The sequence below is a fragment of the Anser cygnoides genome, chromosome 1 (genome assembly GCF_040182565.1).
Source record: "Anser cygnoides isolate HZ-2024a breed goose chromosome 1, Taihu_goose_T2T_genome, whole genome shotgun sequence".
Lineage (NCBI taxonomy): Eukaryota > Metazoa > Chordata > Aves > Anseriformes > Anatidae > Anser > Anser cygnoides.
Window position 1 is genome coordinate 22,319,728 of NC_089873.1, and position 20,228 is coordinate 22,339,955.

Here is a 20,228-nt window from a genome sequence, read left to right on the forward strand (position 1 = left end):
GAGAGCTTACTTACTCCATCCCTGTGTTTCAGGGTACCCACTTTTTTTCTGGCATTACTGGGATTTGAACAGGGTTCCCTAATTTTTCAAAGCAGTGGGCAGCATCCAGCTCCTCAGATTGACCTGTGCACCCCTTGTGAACGCAGACATTGAACTTCTTTACGGCCTAACAGGCTTGAGGTGCTGTTCTCAGCCTTTCTTTTGTTGTAATTCTCTGTCCCGTATCTTATGGCAACATTTCTACTTCATATGAATGCATGTAGCCAGAGGCTGGTGAGGAAGAGGGAAGGAGGGAATTTCACACGTCACTAAGAATAACACAAATGCCGTGGCAACACTCAAAAATGGGAGGAGAATATTTAGAAGCGTGACAAAGGAACTGGCTACAGCTGGACAAGAGAGTTAAGAAAAGCAAACTGCTTTTTTGCATGATACGTAGTTGGTCGGTTCGACACATGGAAGGACAGTGCTTTATAACAGAAAAGCAGAAATGGTAACGAGGTAAGAATAAGATGAACAAGAATTTATTTGGGCACTTCAAAACAGTAAACATTTCTGCTGGGTATGGCATGACTAAGTGCAACTTTCTAGAAGCTATGCTGGCTAACAGCCACAAATGAAAACTATTTTTTTTGTATTTAGGACAGAAAAGAGATTTCAGTTGTCTTCCATTTGAAGATGCTACATGCCATATCATGTAGTATGCCATAAGAGAAGCAAGGCTTACAAGGTGATAAAATCAGCTTTGTCTATCCAAAGTACATCATTAGGGGAGTAGGAAGCCACAGAGCTCCAAACCTTTCCTGAGGGGTGTGACTTTGGTGGATCCTGAACTCAAAAATCTTATCCATGGTCCTCCAGGTATTTGCTCTGCATAAAGATCTTTAGATGGTGGTCACTGCCAGTGCTGTTACTATAACTTCTACAGGCACTGTTCTCTATTAAGGGTGCTCACGCATTCTCTTCCAATATACAGCACCTTGGAAAGTCGGTAATTCTTTTGACAGAGGCCACCACAGGTTAGAGGACAAGCAAGACTTCCACTGGATTTCCATGAGGTCCCACCTTTCTTTGTATTACTCAAAAATTTACCTTCTTACAAAGTGCCACCAAGTGGCATACAGTCCGTTTACAGAAGAGCAAAACACACTGATGGCCCGTGACTGAGACTAATTCACTTCCAGACTTAGCTGCGTTTAATTTTAATATAAACCATTTTGCAGCAAGACTCAAGGGACTGAAATCGCATAGAGGGAAAGTTTTCCTTTTATAGCTTGCTGCTACTTTTTGGCAGTTCTGAACAAAGAGCCATCTTTAAACAGAGGAGCTCTGAGAGCATCTTTAAGCAGGCTCTTTCATTCCTGTTCTGGAACCTGAACAATAGGAACAACGACAAAAGCAACTTCTAGTCACAATAAATACATTGTTCCCGTTTAATTAGTGTTTTGCCAATACAATTGGTGGGTAAGGGGTCAGAGGAACTGAAAATTGTATACTATAGAGATCATGCTGTCAGGTAGCACATTAAAAATATTAAAAATGTTTTCCATGACTGTTCCACAACACACCCGGAGATTGGACTAGCAGAATAGCACGTGCACCAACCAATTCTTTATAAGTGGGAAGCTGAACCCTGTAATCTCTTTATCATCCTGTCACTGAGTTAATGGTCATTACCATGAACAGATTCTTATTTTATCAAGCAAGTCAAGGCATCACTGGTGCTTTTCATATGATAATAATGATGTTTTACACCACAATTAAACAAGCACAAAATTTTCAGCTTTACCACAGGCTTAGCTGCAATCTTGCAACTTGCAAACACCACCTTAAAAGTCTTATCAGAGACACTCCTGCAGCACACTATTCTGTTTATGATCAAACCTTTCTTTCCCTCTCTCTCGTTCCCTCTCCTCTGAATACAATACAAAAAGATTAGAGGTGGAAACAATAGAGGAAAGTCTCAGCTGCAAAAAAAACTTTCCTACATAATGCAACATACCATCCAGAGCAGAGGCATGGAGCTTAACAAAGAGCTTAACATGTGTTTTCATTCAAGATTACCAAAATTCCAACGAATGCTGCTTTTCTTTATCGGCACTAAAAATATTCTAACAAACATCCTCATGTCAACAGTTAAATATTTTCAGAACAAAATCTCCCATTGAGCTTTGTTTGTTATCAGCGAGAAGTAGTTTTGCAATATTTTGTTTCCAACTCCTCTCCCCAAAAACAGCAATCACTACCATTGCTAATTTCTTCAATTTTTGGAAATATTTTACTTCTTCAGACAAGCACGGAAATCAGTTTTCATCCAAGTATGTGACAAACTCAAGAGTTAGATCTAAAGTGCTGTTTTGTTTTAAGATATCCATGTGCATCTAAATTGGGTGGTAGTGGTGGTTTTGTTTTGTTTTCAAAAGATGATTCTAATCTTATCACCACATAAAAAAATAAATCAAGAACTGGACTGCAGCTAAGTGTGAGCACATGTACAACAGGACAGAGCCTGTGCAGTATTGCGTTGATCTTGGACCCCAGAAGGAATTTTATTAAATGTTCAGTGATTTTCAAAGGCGACTCCCCCAACCCCATGATTTTCTGTGTTATCTCAGGACACCTCACATACAACAAAATGAAAAAAAGAAATAGCTGACTCTCTGAAGTCCACTTCTGCAATACCTTCCAGATAAGAGCTGCTGTTCCTTTTTTTAAACTGGCAAAGTCTAAAGAAGTGGGGAAGGGATGGAGAGTACAGGGAAGAAACAGCTTCCCTCAGAGAAGGATGCCAAACTCAAGTTCACTGCACTGTAGTGCTCCCCCAGGACAGAAAACCCATTCACTACCTAAATCCATTAAATATGGGAGCTGATGAGAGCACTGGGAAAAAAATAGGCTGTGACTACTGCCAGCAGTCCCTGTGTGCAGTGGTGTCTCCTCCCTTTGGTGGGCACACCAAAGGGGTGGTCAAAGACTGTGGGCTACCCGTGGTTGGCATACACGAACATGGCTGCCACATCCACTCCGGGCCAAAACCAAACCTGCGATCAATGGGGAAGGGCTCTTTGGTTCGGAGCCATTCTCCACAGTCATCCCTCTTTCCAAAACCGTATTTAATTGGTATGAAATGAGGCATTGCCAGGCGGCAAGACGCAACATTAATATCCCGTATGGTAATCTACGTATAAAAGGAGAAGTTGAAGTCCAGATTTTAAAGTGTGATTAATGATCTCTGTGTGCACAGTTTCAGTTACTCTGAAGAAATGCTGAGTTCAGCTTCTGGAGGAAATAAAATAAATAAATAAATCAGTCTCCTTTAACAACTCTTAAGCTAAACCAGCTTTGGGTTGAGGTACCCAAATCACTGGCTGTTCTGGGATGGTTGCCATGAGGCCCTCTGGAGAACCACCTTGGGAAATGAATTAAGCCACAATACATCACATATTAAAAAGTAAAACCCCAGAGTCCTTGCTGCAGATTGCTTTACAGTCTTTGCTCAGCCAGCATCTGTGGGTGGGGTAAGTATACATTTATAGAAGGAAGGGGGGGAAAAAAAAAAAAGAAAAAAAGTCTTTCCTGAGGGAAGGCGAGTGAGTTTCCATGAGGTAAGCAAGGGTGTGAACTCGCTCCAGAGCCAGGGGCAAGCTGCAACTGCCCTCGTGTGTGCTCTTCCCCTACGGTAAACACAAGGTATCCGACCGGGATGGCGGGTACCATCGGCCAGCTGCTGCACCTCGACTCTGCTTTCACCCACCCCGACAGCTCGGAGCCTGTGCTTACACCCAAAACACAGACACAGACCGGGCCTCGCCAGCTAACGAGCGGGCTGCGGCGTTGCGCCTTGCCCCGGCAGGCCCTTCTGCAGGATGAGAGGCCAGCTGCCCGGGCATGGACGGCGCGTGGGAGCTGATTTGCTCTCGGTGGCTGTCAGGAACAGGGTCCATTGCTCACATACCTGCCAAACCTTGTTCACTTCATGCCACGGCAGCTGCAGTTTGGTCTGAACTGCGGCCCACACCTCTGCCTCTGCTTCCCAAATCTGAGACCATCAGCTGCTCCTCAGTGAGCCATCAACCAACGTTGATGGCCACCAGCTGGATCATCCAAGCTGGCTACTAACCAGTTTGAACACGTCCAACAAGGTAGCTGCCTGCCAAGAACCGTTCAGTGGTACCCAAGTGCCCACTTGGGCACAGGGCTAACCTCTACTGATGGGCTAGGGGACCTGAGAGAGCTGATAAGCACCTTGGCTAAGCATGTAGAAGGGACAGAGGTAAAGACGATGTCCTTTTCCATAAAAAGCCAATGGAAAGACTGGCAGAAAGATCATCTAGACAGCTTTATGAGTCTCCGTTCAAAGGCTATCCTGCTGAATCCTGCTGAAAGTGGATTTATGGGAGCATATGACAGCTAAAAACAGCTGTTTGAGCCCACTGTGCTTCAAGTCTCCCCTTTCCTGACACCTAATATGCCCCCAAAATTGAATTCTGTATGTGGTGGCCTTATGGGATAGGTACACTGGTTCTGCCTCTTGTGGAGATGCTCCTACACCAAAGACACTGACAGCAAGAAGCACGCAGGTCACCTCCTCTGTCCTGACATTGCTTAAGTGCCAGACAACAGTAAAAAGAGATGCTTCTTCTGTCTTAATATTTAACTGCTTTTAGACCTTTGATGTGTTTATGGCTGACCCCAAGACACCCGACAGGAATCAGTCTGTGCACTATGCGCACTAGACCTGCTAAGCACAACCTAATTTTACAAGTGACACAAAACATATCCGCCCTTCCATACCCACACAAGACATATATTCAGAATAATAATAATAAAAAGCAATAGTTCATGTGCTTTATGCTAACCAAAGAAGCAAATCATATGGCACTGGCAAGCTATACTCTTCCCTCAGTTCTATTAAGTTTCCATGCAGCAAATGTCTTAGGTGCCTACTGAATTCTTTCTTCTACAGTATTCTGTTAAATTCTTACTTTGAAAATAAAATAAAGAAAATAGTAATATTACACTATCTGTTTCCAGGTACTCCTCAAGAACCTTCATCACAGCTACAATACCTATAGTGCAGCTATCCACCAAAGAGAAGCCTAATTCTCTGGAATTACCACTGCAGCGTTAAAGTGCCTATGCTGCCAAAGCAGTCAGGAAGCTAATAGATTTGTTTATGGACTAGACAAAGCTTAATTAAATGAGGCAGCTCTGAAGAACAGTAAATCCTCTCTCCTCCTGCCTTTCCCTCCCCCTTTTTTTTCCTGAAGTATCTTTCTCCTAGTGGCTTTCCTCTTCCTAATAATCCCATCACAAATGACAGATATGTTATCAGTCATCACTGGGATTTGACACATTCTTAATACCTGTCATGACAGCTCTGAAGTCTGCATGCTATCCCATTGTATTCCAAGGCATTTGCAGGAGGTAATGGACACATCAAATCTCAGTGAACGGCTCTGCTTTATTGGACTGCTGTTTGCCATACAGAAGTAGATGCTTAAAAAAAGCTAATCTATGATTATTCAAAATTACATGCTGAATAAGTAAATATAAAACATTACAAATAGCTTTTGTACTCTCTATGCCTACCTTCATCTCAAGATAGCTTGGCCACGTTGTAGAATTTATTATCATATATTTATTGATTAGAATGCTTTAATATATATAAAAAAGGTATTAGTATTGGTAACAGTGAAAAACATTAATAAATAAAGGTCTTTATTGAAAGGATTAAAGAGTTATGCTGGTAACATGGGAATGTATTGCTGTGCCTATGCAGTCTCTCTGGTTCCTCAGCCCTCTGCTTTTTATTTGAGTAAAGAACCTGATGCAAAAGCAAGGTGCAAGTCAAGGCTAGAAGCAGATTTAACGTCAGAGACAAATACATGAACTTACATGAAAACAATGGGTTTGCGAAATGTGTCATTTGAAGTAATTGTTAATATTATAAAGTCCTTATGAGTCCATTCCTAATGCCAGCTGATTTCTATGGACCTCTTAATACAGGTAGCTTTTTTAAAATTTTTTTGTTTGTTTGTTTAAGCCCCCAAAAGAGCCGTGATGGATATGGCACTCCACAAAACAAATTCAATATTCTAAACAGATACATTTTATTTTAAAAAAATTCAGATATTATTTCAGATGACTCTGATCATTTGTGTGCCATACTTTTCAGGCACAAAAATAAAATAACTTCTTCCTGTAACATTTATTTGGAGACAAACTTAAAGACTTTCTCATTTTAGCTGAGCTGCTGTAAAACATCATATAGCCAGTCCCTGCCAGCAGCATATAAACTGCAAGACAGCAGCATGCCTTGTCATTAGTAAATGCAATAGCTTATTGTTCTCGATGCATTTACAGTTTTGCACAAAAGCAGGGAAAAAAAAACCTGCAACAAAAACAAAAACCCACACAGACTAGAGACAATGCCGCCCTGTGCACACAAGTAACTTAAGGCCCTTTCAGCGAGGCAATAAAGCTAAAGCAGAACTGTGAGTAGCATGCTAGAGTCAAAAGGAAGTGTCCCACTGACATCAATGAGCTTTGGAGAAGGTTTGGAGTCAGTAAGACAGGCAGAACACGTTCAGCAACCTAAATGACTGCACATCCTTTGGACACAATTGTTAACCAATACTAAGGGTATCAAAAGATTTTCATTTTCAAGAAATTGATGAGCAAAGTGTTTTTTGTTGTAGTTTTTTTGTTTCTTTGTTTGGCTTTTGTTTACAAACAGCACAACTGAGAACCACAAGAGTAGGTCTTGCACCTGTAAGCACTGGAGAGCAAACTGATGGCATCTGGGGGCAGTGAGGGCTCATTCTGAGGATGTACCATGACAGCACTGCAGCTCCTGCTCTAAGAATCTCAAACTCTGTAATAATGGCACAGGTTGAGTATAAACTCATCCTGCCACTCGAAGTACTTTTAGGAAAGCTGAAAGGCTAAACTTGTATCAGCAGGCTTCCTACCAGATCAGATATTGCCTGTTCTTGAGCAGCCAACACAAAAACATACCACCAACACCGCTGGTATCACATCTCCTGATCACAACCTGGTGCCAGGGCCTGCTCCGGATCCCATTTGTGCTGCTGGCTGATGCTGGACTGCACATGCCCATGGAAGCAGGCCCCATCGAGAAGTCTTCCCAGCAAATATTGCGAACTGGCTGCACTCCAAGGAGCATTACAGCTTCTCCTGCTGTCTGCACGTCCAGTTATTCCTTTCATATCCACCCTCAGCTGTAAGCAAATCAACATGCCAATCCCTTGGGACACATGGCTTAGCTTATACTTAAGACTTGCCATTCGGGTTTGTGCTTTGGACATTGATTTCTATTGTCTCAGCTATCACTCAACAAAAGGGCATTTAATTGCTGTCTCATTTAGTCCAGGGGGAGGGGGCGAACAACTTTTACCAGCCCTCTGATTGATGGCAGCCATTAGCACCTTCCAGCACAAAGCGGACTTATTAGAGGCCCCATTTACATGTGAAGTTCATTGCCACACAAGTGAAGCAGAGCTGCAGCTACGCTGGCTTTAACAACTTGAGAGACAAAATCTTCGCATGAAATGAGTCTGCAAAAACGCTTATGCTAGCCGTCGATTTAAAGGGAAAACTTGGAAGATTAATGAAGTTTGAGGAAAGCTTCTGGAGAGAAAGGAAAAAAAAAAAAGAGAGAAAATTTAGGAAAAAAGCTCACAGTTTTTGTTTCTCGCTTTAAGCACTACCATGTAGTTGCTTAAAGGGTTGTAAACCAGCAACCAACCTGATTTATATTTATTTACACAAGATAACTCAAGGAAGCACTTCACATCCCCCATGCATCAAAGTTTATAATTGCATACCATGAAAGGCAATGCTGAAGAATTCCATAAACTATTTTGCCCCCTTATGTAAGCATTTTCTATTTTCTTTGTGATGGAGGAATGAACAAAATTAATATCCACATTTAATATCCTACATGTTCTGTAGAGCAATGAGCCACATACTCTGGTGTTCTAACCAAACTGCTGACCGTGTATTTTTAGTACTCGGCTCATTTTGTTAAAAAGCACAAGGATGCTAATCTTCCTTTCAAAGGAACAGACCTCAAGAAACAACTAGATCAGTGAAGTCTTCTTGAAAAGGAAATACTACCTTTAATCAGTGCAGTTTTGAGCAACTTGCAGTAATTTCTGTAAAAGTCTAATGTAGACTTTGAAAGCTTTAACAACGCAAGTTATCAAAACGTTTAATCAACGCAAAATCCAAGACCAAGCCCATTTTGAACATCAGACTTCCCAGGCCGACGTACAAACACCATGTATTATCAGACACACCTCGGTGCATTTTTTGAAGAATTTACCGTCCGAGAGAGGCGGATCACTGAAGGCTGACTGTGCAGGGAGACGACGCACAGCCAAACACGCGAGCACTTGTGGTGTCTCAGTTGTGGGAGCGCTAATCCCAGCCTGGCACGGAGGCTTTCTGCAACCATGCTAGCTATACCCGCAAAAAAGCGCTTCTGGCTAGTCTCAGAAGATATCCTGTGTTATTCATGTAATTGATTTAAAATTCCATAGCAAAATTACAAAAACTACTGTGCTATTACTCCCTTTCAGCGAGTCCACCCTTATGTTCGCATCCTCCGCAGGACATTCCTTCGTGATACTCATCTTCCCCCGTGCACATTTCTAAATAAGCTTAAATATAGTAGCTGTTTTCGTGCTTTTTTCTGCATTTTGAAAAATCATGGTCTTAGGTATCTAAATGAATGTGCGTAGGAGGGAATGTACTTTTTTGTTTTAAAACAGCTGTCTTCATTGTTATTCATTCTGCAGCTCACATGCATGTAAAACTATATTTTGATCCCTCCCCTTCCCAGTAGTTTTCAAGGGGAAGTAAAAACTTTATACACAGAAGCTAAGTGTAAAAAACAGCAACAAAGAAAAACCTCCCAAACTGGCATGCAGCCAGTTACTAGCTAAATGCTATTATACACTTGGTTTTCTTAACTTGGTTCTTTGTAAATTTTATTTTCCTCTCCCATTGTTTCATTTCTCTTCAGTGTCCTACAGGAGACACGCGTTTCTCTTTCTGGAAAGGCTAAGTACTATCTTCCAAAAAGCACAGTCTATGGATAATTATTGCCAGTAGCAAAAGGCTGAGATTTAAGCTGCAGAGGTAATTCCAGAAAAATTCTTCGCATTTCCCTCCAAACTCACACCAGACTGGAACGAGCACTCCAGACAGTGGCACTTCCAGGAACATCGCCAGCACCAAGCAAGATGTCTAAATTGTTTTAAACTGATTTACAGCTAAAGAACAGACCAAGAGCCATGGTTGAGCAACCCCTCTGTCAATCTTAACTTCAGGTCTCTTTGGATGCTCAATTTAAAGAAAATTCTTAGCTGGAGGAAGGGGTTTTACAAGCCAATTTCTGAGAATCCTGTCAGGACAACACGTGCTAATCAAGGTGAACAGGTCCTGGAAAAGATCTGGATCGAATCTCTCTGATTGTCCTCAGAGATGCAGTCAGACCTGAACACCTTCGACATTCAGTTCAATCACACATCTGCTCAGCATCCCAGTGGGAGTCTCAGAACCTAAGTGCAAAATTAGGGCAAGCACTAGCACGGCAGTCAGCTGGAGCATCTTGCTGGCAGAGGCACAAACCTGCTCTCCTAATAGGCATACCAGCTATAAATAGGTTTATGAATACAGAACCTCTGCCAAGCTGCTCTTTCTTTCCTTTTTTTTTTTTCTTTGCTAATTTTAATGCCTCTTGCAAGATTGGCTCCTAGAAGTTTCATCTCCATTAGAAGTAATAAACATTTATTATATGCTCCAGCAACATTTGAAAGTTTTGATGAATAGCAAGAAATTTATCGAGAAAACAGAATGATAATATTCCATTTTAAAATACAAATAGATCAAAAAAAAAGAAAGAAAGAAAGGAAGAAAGGAAGAAAGGAAGAAAGGAAGAAAGGAAGAAAGGAAGAAAGGAAGAAAGGAAGAAAGGAAGAAAGGAAGAAAGAAGAAAGGAAGAAAGGAAGAAAGGAAGAAAGGAAGAAAGGAAGAAAGGAAGAAAGGAAGAAAGGAAGAAAGGAAGAAAGGAAGAAAGGAAGAAAGGAAGAAAGCTTACCTGAAAACAAAAATATCACATGAGAATACTGTATGCACACCACGGCTTGGGAGAGAAGAGCTGACTTCTGCTGGAACTTCAGGAGGAGATGAGGTGGTGTCAGGGTTTAATCTTGTTCAGCTGCGCTCCAGAGGGCACCAGGTAAGCCGCAAAGTTGTGCCCTGGGCTGTCCCCCTCTGTCTGCTCACCTGGAACAACAGAACATGTCGTCAGCAACCTCAGCACTGTAGTGAGGCAATGTTTCAGCTTCAAGACACAGTGATGGGTGTTCATGTTGGCTGCTAGATATTGAGTACGGCCTTATGAAAGGGGAAACCCATTAAAGCTGCTGTTGTCAACAAGCATGGTTCTTTGCCTTTCTCAAGTGCAGGTGCCCTCTCAACTTAAGACATCTTGGGGCAATGCAAAGCCCTAGGAAGCTATTTACAAAGCATCCTTACTCTGCCTTCGAAGGGTCACTGCAGAAGATAATGACAGGCCCATAAGAAACTTACTCAAGCCTCATCTGTGGCAAGAACACTTCATGATAAGAATTTGACTATGAGCTGCCAATGCTTGGCTGACCAAATAAACCAGTGCTACTTTCAAAATAGAGACATTAACCAAAGACTTAAATTACATTGTACTTTCATCTGCTCTCATTCTCTTGCAGCCCCCTTCTTCCCTTTTCCCTTCCAGCCCTCAGATAGTTCACCACCCATTTTTAAGGATGGATGCCTAAATGAAGCCCTTTATTAAAGCCCAATTTTCAAAAGCAATGTCACCTTGCAGTTTCCCTTCACTTCAGAAATTAACTTCTAGGAGCATATTCTTGAAAAGACTACACCTGTACTTATTTCAACTTTCTGGGGAATAATTGAGTATGGAAAGTAAGATTTAGCCTGATGAAATTTTTATTTCCATCTAAAAATAAAACGGAATGGATAGTAAAGAATTTTTTTCCCCAGCCTTCCTCCTTTATTTTCTTCTGAAAGGTGATGACAAAAGAGACGTATTACAATCCAATTTTTTCTCTATCAGAAATTTCAAGAAACTCACTATCATCTACTTAAGTTTTGAGCTATCTAGAGCAGACTGTTAAATACTTTATATGTTCTGAGCAACCTGACCTCCTTGGCCCTGCTCTGAGCAGGGTGTTGGACTAGATGACCTCCAGTGTTCCTTTCCTACCTAAGTTATCCTGTGATTTTTTCCAAAGGGAACAAAGACCAGTTTGTACCTCTCAGAAATTCAAGAAAACCTTTTTTTTTTTTTTTTATATTTACTGCAGTTTTTTTTTTTTTTACTATATGCATCTTCTCTGACATGGGAGTCTTTCAATAGTCCAACTCTATGAGAATTTTACATGTGAAAACTCTTAAGAAAGTATTTTTTGAATCTTAAATTAGCAGAAGTATCTTCTCACGTGCCATAAACTCAAATGATTTAACACATTTAGGGAAAATTAGCATAGTAAGAAAACTAAGAACATATTCTGTGTTCTCACTTAGGCAATAATGAGGAAGAGCTTGAGGGGAAAAAGTGGTAGTATTGACTGTAGAAGAAGAACTGCCAAGTTCACAGTAATACGTTTTCTATCTGTGATTCAGAAGTCAGGACGCTGTTTTTAAAATCAGACTGAGCCCCAGTGTGATCTGCAGCTGTCACTGCCGTTTGCAGCAGAGCAGCGGGATCCCTAGCAGGCTGCACACCCCTCTCTCCCTGCCAGCACGGTCCTCCCGTAACGCCTCCTCCCTCTGCCACGGCACGGGGGCACGCACAGCCCACATCTCTCGCACCTCTGGCCGGCTCCACCACGTGCACGAGCCGAACCACTTAACTGGTTGGCAGCTTCCTGAGCAGTTAAAAGATAACTTTTCAAAGAGACCTGCACAAGGCAAACTTGCTCATGATTTTTTTTTTTTCCAAATTCTTTGTTATATGGATGTATTTTGATTAGTAGTAGACTCAAGAAATGTAATGCAAAAAGTTCCACTTCCCCATGTACCTGCTCTCATTAGAGAGGAATAAAGACGTAATTTAATAGAGGAATATCCAGGGGAATAAAGTGCAAAAATTCCAGTCCTAAGACACCATAAAGACAAAACATTCAAATAAAAAACAAACATGCTTTTTCTACCATTATGGTGAAGGAATGCCACGGGATTAGAAAGTTCTCCTCAAGTCCAACAACAAAGCCTAATTTGTACTGCTTTTCAAAGCTTAACACTCCTGTTATCTCTATCCTCCTCTCCAAGAGCTCCAGATACTTTCCTAATCATAGCATCGGGCACGTTGGCCATCCAGTTCTCTCACCGCTACCGCTACTAGGGATCACCAAGGGAAGAAAGGGCTAATTCCCTCAGCACACCACTAGCATGGGACTACCCAGGAAGGGGATACACATCCTTTCTTCATTTTTTCAGGAATCACAGGCACAATACAGCACATTTGCAATTTTATTTTAGTAAAATGATTTCAAATAAATTAACACCATCACCTGAGCCTTAGCCTCAAACAGAATCTGAAGAGAACTGTTGTTAGAAATGAAGGGCTTTTTCTTCAACATCCTCCTCATCGTTCGCTTAGAAGCTCATTACATTAAGTAGGGGTGGTTGAGATGCGAAGTCAAATTTAAGGACTCTTAAATCCCTGCCAGCTGAGAACAGCTGCACAGGACGCACAGCTGGCATGCACGTCTGCTGCAAGGACACGGTTCTGCAGATTACTGGGTTCCCACTAACACGGAGTAAATGACAGCGCATGGGAAAGAAACCAGCTCACAAGCTGGCCCCCAGCAGCAGAGAGGAAGCTTTGTTCACCCCTCTGGGAAGAGGACAGACCAGGCTGCTCACATCCCTCCAGGCTCACCCAGAAGAGTACAACATGATTATTTTTTTACAGCCACTGCCATATTTCAAGTAAATTCAGGCAAATATGCACTGTTGCATCTACAATCCACTCTCACCATCCAGTCTTTTTTTTGTTAATGATATAAAGATGCAACAAAACCTGCCGGTGGTTGCAGCCCGTCTAATGCAAGTCCTGCCTAGTATTCCAGCTGGCTAGATGAAGGTCAGTGACACGGCTAACACCTCTGACATTTTATAATCAATTGCCAGCATTTACAGAGGAGCAAATATCGCTAGCACTGAGAACACTTGGAAAGAAAAAAACTCTTTACAATTAATCTTAAGCTTGCTCTCTCTGATAGCCAAAACACACGACAACGATGCAACCTAGCAAGCCAAATATTAGTGAGATTGGTTTCTGGCATCCAATGCCATATTCTGTTTGTATATAAACAATTGCAGTTTATCCGCCTCTTTAAAATAACTGCAACATGAATCATCGTAAGGACAGCAGCAGAGAAACAGTCAAATCCTCGCAGTTGGAGGAAAACATTGAATTCTCAAAGCAACTGCCTATGAATATCAGACAAGCCAGCCCTGAACACCTACGGGAGAAATCTCGGACTTTGTGTGGCTGCTCTTGGAAGAGACGCTGACCTTTACATAGCCCTTTGGTGCTAGTAAAGTATGACGAAGCTCTTCCTGTACACCGCACATCCATCCTGTGCCTGCTTTCATCTCGAGGACAGGAACAGGGATTGCTGCCCTTTAAACTACTCTTGATTTTTAGCCGGATGTTATATTCCACCATGACAAGTGAGGATGGAGGACGAAGGAGGAGAGATTTTAAAACAATACTTCGTAAACAGTCTGCAAGTCCCCTTTGATTTATAAACTGCCAAAATGTTGGATGGGTTCAGCAGCTGGGAAGCCCTAGATTTGACAGCTCTGCCCTTGCTCAATGGTTCAAAGCAATCATTTTGAATTAATGCAGGGCCTGAGAGAACAAGGGTACCTCCAACTTAAGACCTCCTAAAGACCACTGTTTCAGACAAAATTCTTCCTCCTGAGAGTCCTTCTCATATTGCAGCTCCTAATGCAAACCATCACTCAGCTCTTGCTTTTCACAGGAGCTGGCTGCTTTATGGTATAATGTTTGTGTCAAACACAATTGCTAAAGGCGCTCCAATTTACACTAATAATTGTCATTAGGAGAAGAAAAAAAATGGTTGCACTTTTGTCAGGAAAGAACCGTTTCCCGATGTTTAGCATAGGCTGGATAATGGTCACAGGCAGCATCTTGGCTCAGCAGGCAAGGCTGGTAGGTGGTAAATGAGAACGTTGCGGAGGGGACAGATATTGTTCGAGGGGGGAGAGGGGACAGTGTCTGCTGAAGGAGGCACCCTGACGGCACGAGATTTATGCATCCACCCTCGTGTCAGTCGAGGAGGAGGGAATCATTATGCAGGGCCAGCTGCAGGGGTGTGCGCTGCTGTCTGGAAAAATTAGAAGTCTAGCAATGAAAGATAAAGAAGGGAGAAATGACAGAGTGAATGAAAACCCCACGATAAACCCATTTAGGCTCTCTTCTCCCCAGGATGAAAGATGAAGTGTAATCTCTTTGGCACTTGTCTTGGCTGAGACTCCAACAAATATCCCTAAATATACACACGTGCATGCCCCCGGGATGTACAATGCCAACGTCCACCAAGACGACCAGTAACTGCACAGTAGTAAGCAAGAGTCCTTTTCCTGCATGTTTAGCTAAGTTCTGAGGAAAGATCAGAGCATGCTGAAATGCCTTGGATTCGAAGAAGTTTCATCTGCTGCCGGATGTCTTCTTTGTGTAAATACCTTGGAAAGCAATCCTTTCCATCTGAATACCTCGGGGGAGTGGCAGGGGAAAGGGAGAGGGGAGAGGAGATGACAGGAGCACAAGATGCTGAAAAGCAGCCGAGCTCAGGCTCTGTTGTTTGACTGTTATTTGACTTAGAAGTTTCCAATTTCACGTGGCATTCCTGTGCCTAAGAGAATTTCTGGCCAAATCAGGCAGGTCTGCATAACTTCTTGTCCTATTTAAGGTAGAGTTTCTTTTTCTCCCTCATTAAGATACACATAGAGACAAAATACTCCAACAATTTCTTCATTATGCTCATTAATGAAAACAGCGTCAAGTCAGGCTCTCAAGTCTTACTGGTATTGGCTAGCAAAGGAATAACGAAAGAGGCAGCAAGAAAAACAATGGTCTTTAATATGCTCCCGAAAGCCCCTGGTTAAAATTCCACCCCTCAGCCTACCAGGGGATGTGCCTGGTAATTTTTCCTTCTGCCTGTCCTGACCACTACTAAAGCCTCGGGGCTCAGAAATTCTTTCTGGAATGCTAATGCCTCGCAAGAAGCCAAACAGTATGAAAAGGAGCTGTTTGGAGAACATCTTCCTGGGGGAGAAGAGAGAGAGGATGCACTCAGATACTTTTATTTCAAGTTACACACCCTGACTGGTGGTATTAGCCACATTTTCTACCAGGAACAGAAGAAATAAATTTTGCCTAACATGCCAACATTGTGAATTATGCCACTGTACGTCTTTTAGTATAAGATCCAGAAACAGTTTTATAAGAATGTTTTGTTCATGTACAGGCATGAGAATTAGGGGAAAACACAAAACAATTCTACTGTAACAGTCTTCCTTTCTACTACACATGTACATCCAGAAATGTGGGTATTTATTTGCTTTTCTTTTAAAATACTCAGAAAAAATCCCCCCCCCCCTTTCCTTTTATAAAACAGCTCTTTTGCAACATTCTTCCTAGCTGTACGATCTATCAAACGTTAAAGAGAATTATGCTATCAGGTTTCAGATTAACCACTGACCACGTTTACGACTACCTGGTACATTATACAAGCTACTCACTACTGTACATTGTGGGTCTAACAGCTTAAAACACCAGGAAATATCAGAAAAAAAAATCCACTCCCAAACTGGAGGAATTGAGACATTGATTCATGCTGCAATTGAGGTAGTGAAGTAGAGAATATGGCCCTCTGATGAATTAAAACAAATGGAAATCACAAACATGCATGCTCAAAGAACGTAACTCTGAAGGCCGGTGTTTGATCAATGTTATGTGAAAAAACATGGGAATAAAACATAAGCTTTTACAGTGAGCAACAGAAGTAAAACTGGAAAATTCTTAAACTACAAAACCATATCATTGTCAAAGTGCAAACAATACAGCAAAGATAGATATGTTTCACTTTTTTTTCTAAGGAAAGTAAGGACAGGCAAATGTATAATATTAATATCAATTCAGGAAATACATTCATAGTAAGATATCAAATATATTATGAAAAGAGGGAAAAGGAATGTGGTTATTTATCTGGCTTCAAAACAGCACAGTGTCAAGTTAATTTAAAATTCAATTTCGGTTTAAAGCATTACAAGGAAGAGAGAACCCTATGTATCATAGGCTGTAAATTGAAATCCTACCAAGGCTTTTGTCTGCCAACTAGTTGTGTATCAGCTATAAAGCCAGACTGCGGCTGCTTCTTTTAGGAGATTAGGCTGCAAGGCTCTTGTAAACCACGTTCAGAGAAGTTTGTCATTTACTATTTCCAAAAGCATTTTATTTAAGCCTTCTCATATTCAGTTACTTAACTGAAAACTGGTTTTACAATAACCCTGGGCTAACTTCCACAAGGTAACGTCCAGCACAGAAAAGTGCGCAGGGTCCTACCCTTTGGAAGGCACCACGACCCTCTCTTAAGCATCTGTACAAATGAACCTTTGTAAGCAAGAGCAGTCTGTGAGCAAAAACAGCTTTGGGTGGGGACATGAATTTAAAAACAAAAACCAAAAAACTTATTTTTGTTCCCCCCCCAGAAAACATATATATATATTAAAACATTTCAGTTAAACTCAGCATAAAACCTTGAACAATGATGGTTTGAGGAAAGAGGCAGGCCACTCTTCTAGATTTTCTGGGCTGAGGGATAAATAAATCTGATAGAAATGACATTTAATATGCCCCAAGACTACGTCCTGAATCAAAAAACTACTCAGATTGCTGATCTTGGTACAGACTGTAAAAAACAATGACCCAAGGAGAGTCTCTTGCTTGTCTTCCAGCCCCAGGAGGCCCAGCTGAGGTGCACTGGCCAGCCTGGCCAGCAATGCAAATTCTGCTCTTTGGCCAATGACCCAGCTGGACAGCAGACAAAACCTGGCCTGGAAGGGCACAGAAAAAGCTATGACAAAGATGAAAATAAATGTATATCCCTGACCTCTGCTCCTCCAAAAGGAAGGCAGAGGAAAGCAGCCATTTACAGCAGCTGGGGTTGTTTTTATTTAGTCATACGGGCCTTTAATCTCATTGTACAAACGCTTTGCAACATCTCGAAAGCTAGCTGAGGGAACAGATGAACACCTTGGAAAGCTTTGTTTTTGGCAAAGTGAAATTTAAGGTGTGTGCGAATTGGTCCTCAGGAAAGGGGTAATATTCTCACACATGAAATTTATCTCCGCTGACACATCCACAGCTGGGGAGCAGCAGGAACAGCTTCCTCATGCTGATCTAACTCGCTTCCATTTTGAAACGGAGGGGTGAGGAAAAACATTATTAGAGTTGATAGAAAAGTGTTTTCTTATTTCAGTAATGGCTTTTATCCTATCTTTGCAAACTACATAATTACGTGTATGTTTATGATAATACCCATTACGTATAATTACATTTACATTTTTCCTTAAACAATAATTTCTAAAAATTGTGGAGGCTTAAAAAAGCTAAGGGGTGAGGAATTTGATACAGTGCGAGATGGAAAAGAGTTATTTTTCTCCCTTTTTAAAAGAATACATCTGGGCTTCCTCCTCCTCCCACAGCAGAGCTCAAGACTGTAGGTATGCTCCCCAGTCTGTTACCCACTTATACCCTCACCATTTAAATAGTTTATTCATTCTTGTGCCTTACTATGCAATTTTGGACCTACAGCTTTGAGGTGTTTTTTTAATAAACTTTTCTGCTGGCACTTACCCTGGAAACTACCACCACTGCACCACTGTACCAATATTTATACACGTGGTGTTACAAAAATACACCATTTGCTTTGATGTGCTGCTCTTTCCTTACCTCCCACTCCAGTAGGAAGCACAAAGGATATTGAGCAGTGATAAGAAATCCTACTGACATCATCATTATACAGTGGCATAGTTAAAAGGTTTAAGTCTGAATTACTCATTCAGTATCCCTTGCAGAATGGCCAAAGCAAGCCTCAGTGTTGCTTAAATTTCTGCAGAAACTAGGAAACATTGTTAAAAAAAAAATAAGCAAAACCCCCCAGATTTAAAAAACAGGCAGCGTCTGTTACAAGGAAAACTAGAAGGCAGCACCGGGACGTTGCACACAAGAGGATACAATGCTTGCTTTCTTTCCATGCTAGTCATTATATGGCATGTGACTCTCTATTTGAATGCTATTTTATTAAAACATTTTGGTAGCAAGATGTAGTGCAACACAAATTTGGAGGAACTGAAGCTGAAAATGCCATCTATGCCTAGGTATAACCAAAGGACTAAACCAGCCCAAGAGAGTGATGCTCTTCAAGTGAAGGTGGGAGCCTTCTGCAGAGGAGTTGAGGCTTCGGTTTCTTTTGAACTTGATGAAGGTTGGGAATTGGAGGTTTACGGGGCTCTCTAGAGCTGGTTGATACCATCTGATCACAAGATGAGCCCAAACATCTCACAAAGGTGAGTAGAGAAGATCTGACACAGACACAAAGCACTATGAAAAGCCTTGCCATACAAGAAGAGTTAGGTAACATGGTGAAATGCTGGATCAAACACCAGCCCACAGTTCATAAAAAAGAAAACAATAGCTCATCAGAAGAGTGCAGGCAGACTAAGACTTTGCATTTTCAGTCCTTTCATCTTTAAAAACTAAACAGATTGTTTTGCTTTAAAATAATTTTACATGTTCTTTTTACTTTTGGTTTACACACAAACGATAAAGAAACTTCAAATGTTCCAATATTATGCTAAAAAAGTGTTAAAAGTTTTCTACAAATTGGAAGTACTTCAGAAAGAAAGAAAAAAAAAGATATATATCAAAAAAACCCCACCACCCAAATATATAACCAAGTTCTTTGAAGTCACTTTCTGCTCCTCTCAGACTTTCATTACTAATTGGTGAGTTTCTCATTTCATCTTTTCAGGCACAGATAATTTCTAAATGATTGAGATGTAGGATACAGTACTTTAATACTGATGGTGTACTTAAATGAGGTCAGATTTTAATAACATTCTAGGTACTCGTGCTAGAGAAAGGCTTAGATTTAGGGATATACTTTTACAAAAAAATAAAGGTAGGTTGCTATATCTTGATAATTATAATCACCATTTGTGATCATACTGTTACATAGTGTCATAAAAACCTCAAAAATATATAAATCCGCAGTACAAACATAAAAGGCCTTGCAGGTCCTTTTTTTTCCCCATTCTCAGCATATACACAAAGCTCTCAGTAAACAGATGTGCGAGGGAGGGTAAAAACAGGTAACGTGCAATTAACTGACCCAATTCTAATTTGGCCAGCAAAAAGCTTGGCTATTTGAAAGCTTGTTTATTTATTACTAACAGAGAAGTAACAACAATTTATCCTCACGAAGTTCAGCAAGCAGAATCGCAAAGCCCTGCACCCGGGGAGGAACAACCCCAGGCACCAGGACATGCTGGGGGCCACCCAGCTGGAAAGCAGCTCTGCAGAAAAGGACCTGGGTGGGGGTCCTGGTGGACACCAAGTTTGAACACGGGCCAGCAAAGAGCCTTCGCCACAGAGAAGGCTAACAGCACTCTGGGCTCCGTTAGGCAAAGTATCAGCAGCATGTTGAGGGGGGGATGCTTGCTCCCTGCTCAGCTCTGGTGAGGCCACACCTGCAGTACTGTGTCCAGTTCTGGGGCCCCCCATTACAAGGGAAAAATGGGCATACTGGAGAGAGTCCAATGAAGGGCCAGAAGATGATGAAGGGCCTGTGGCACCCCTCCTGTAAGGAAAGGCTGAGAGAGCTGGGGCTGTTCAGCCTGGAGAAGAGGAGGCTCAGGAGGATCTTATCAATGTGTATAAATGCCTGCAGGAAGGGTATGAAAAAGATGGAGCTGCCCTCTCTTCAGTGGTGCCCAAGGACAGGACTAGGCAATGGGCACAAACTGGAACACAGGAGGCTCCATCTGAACATCAGGAAGCACTTTACGGGTAATGGAGCAACCGCAGGTTGCCC

General features: G+C 41.7%; 1 protein-coding gene across 7 annotated transcripts in view; it reads right to left on the bottom strand.

Moving 5' to 3' along the window:
• The window catches only part of PLXNB2 (plexin B2), a 259,839-nt gene that overhangs the window by 168,440 nt on the left and 71,171 nt on the right, over nucleotides 1–20,228 (bottom strand). For all 7 annotated transcript variants that reach the window (XM_013188354.3, XM_013188351.3, XM_013188352.3 and 4 more), the window contains one exon: nucleotides 10,130–10,317. The gene's annotated coding sequence lies outside the window, so the exon portion shown is untranslated. The remainder of the gene's footprint in view (nucleotides 1–10,129; nucleotides 10,318–20,228) is intronic.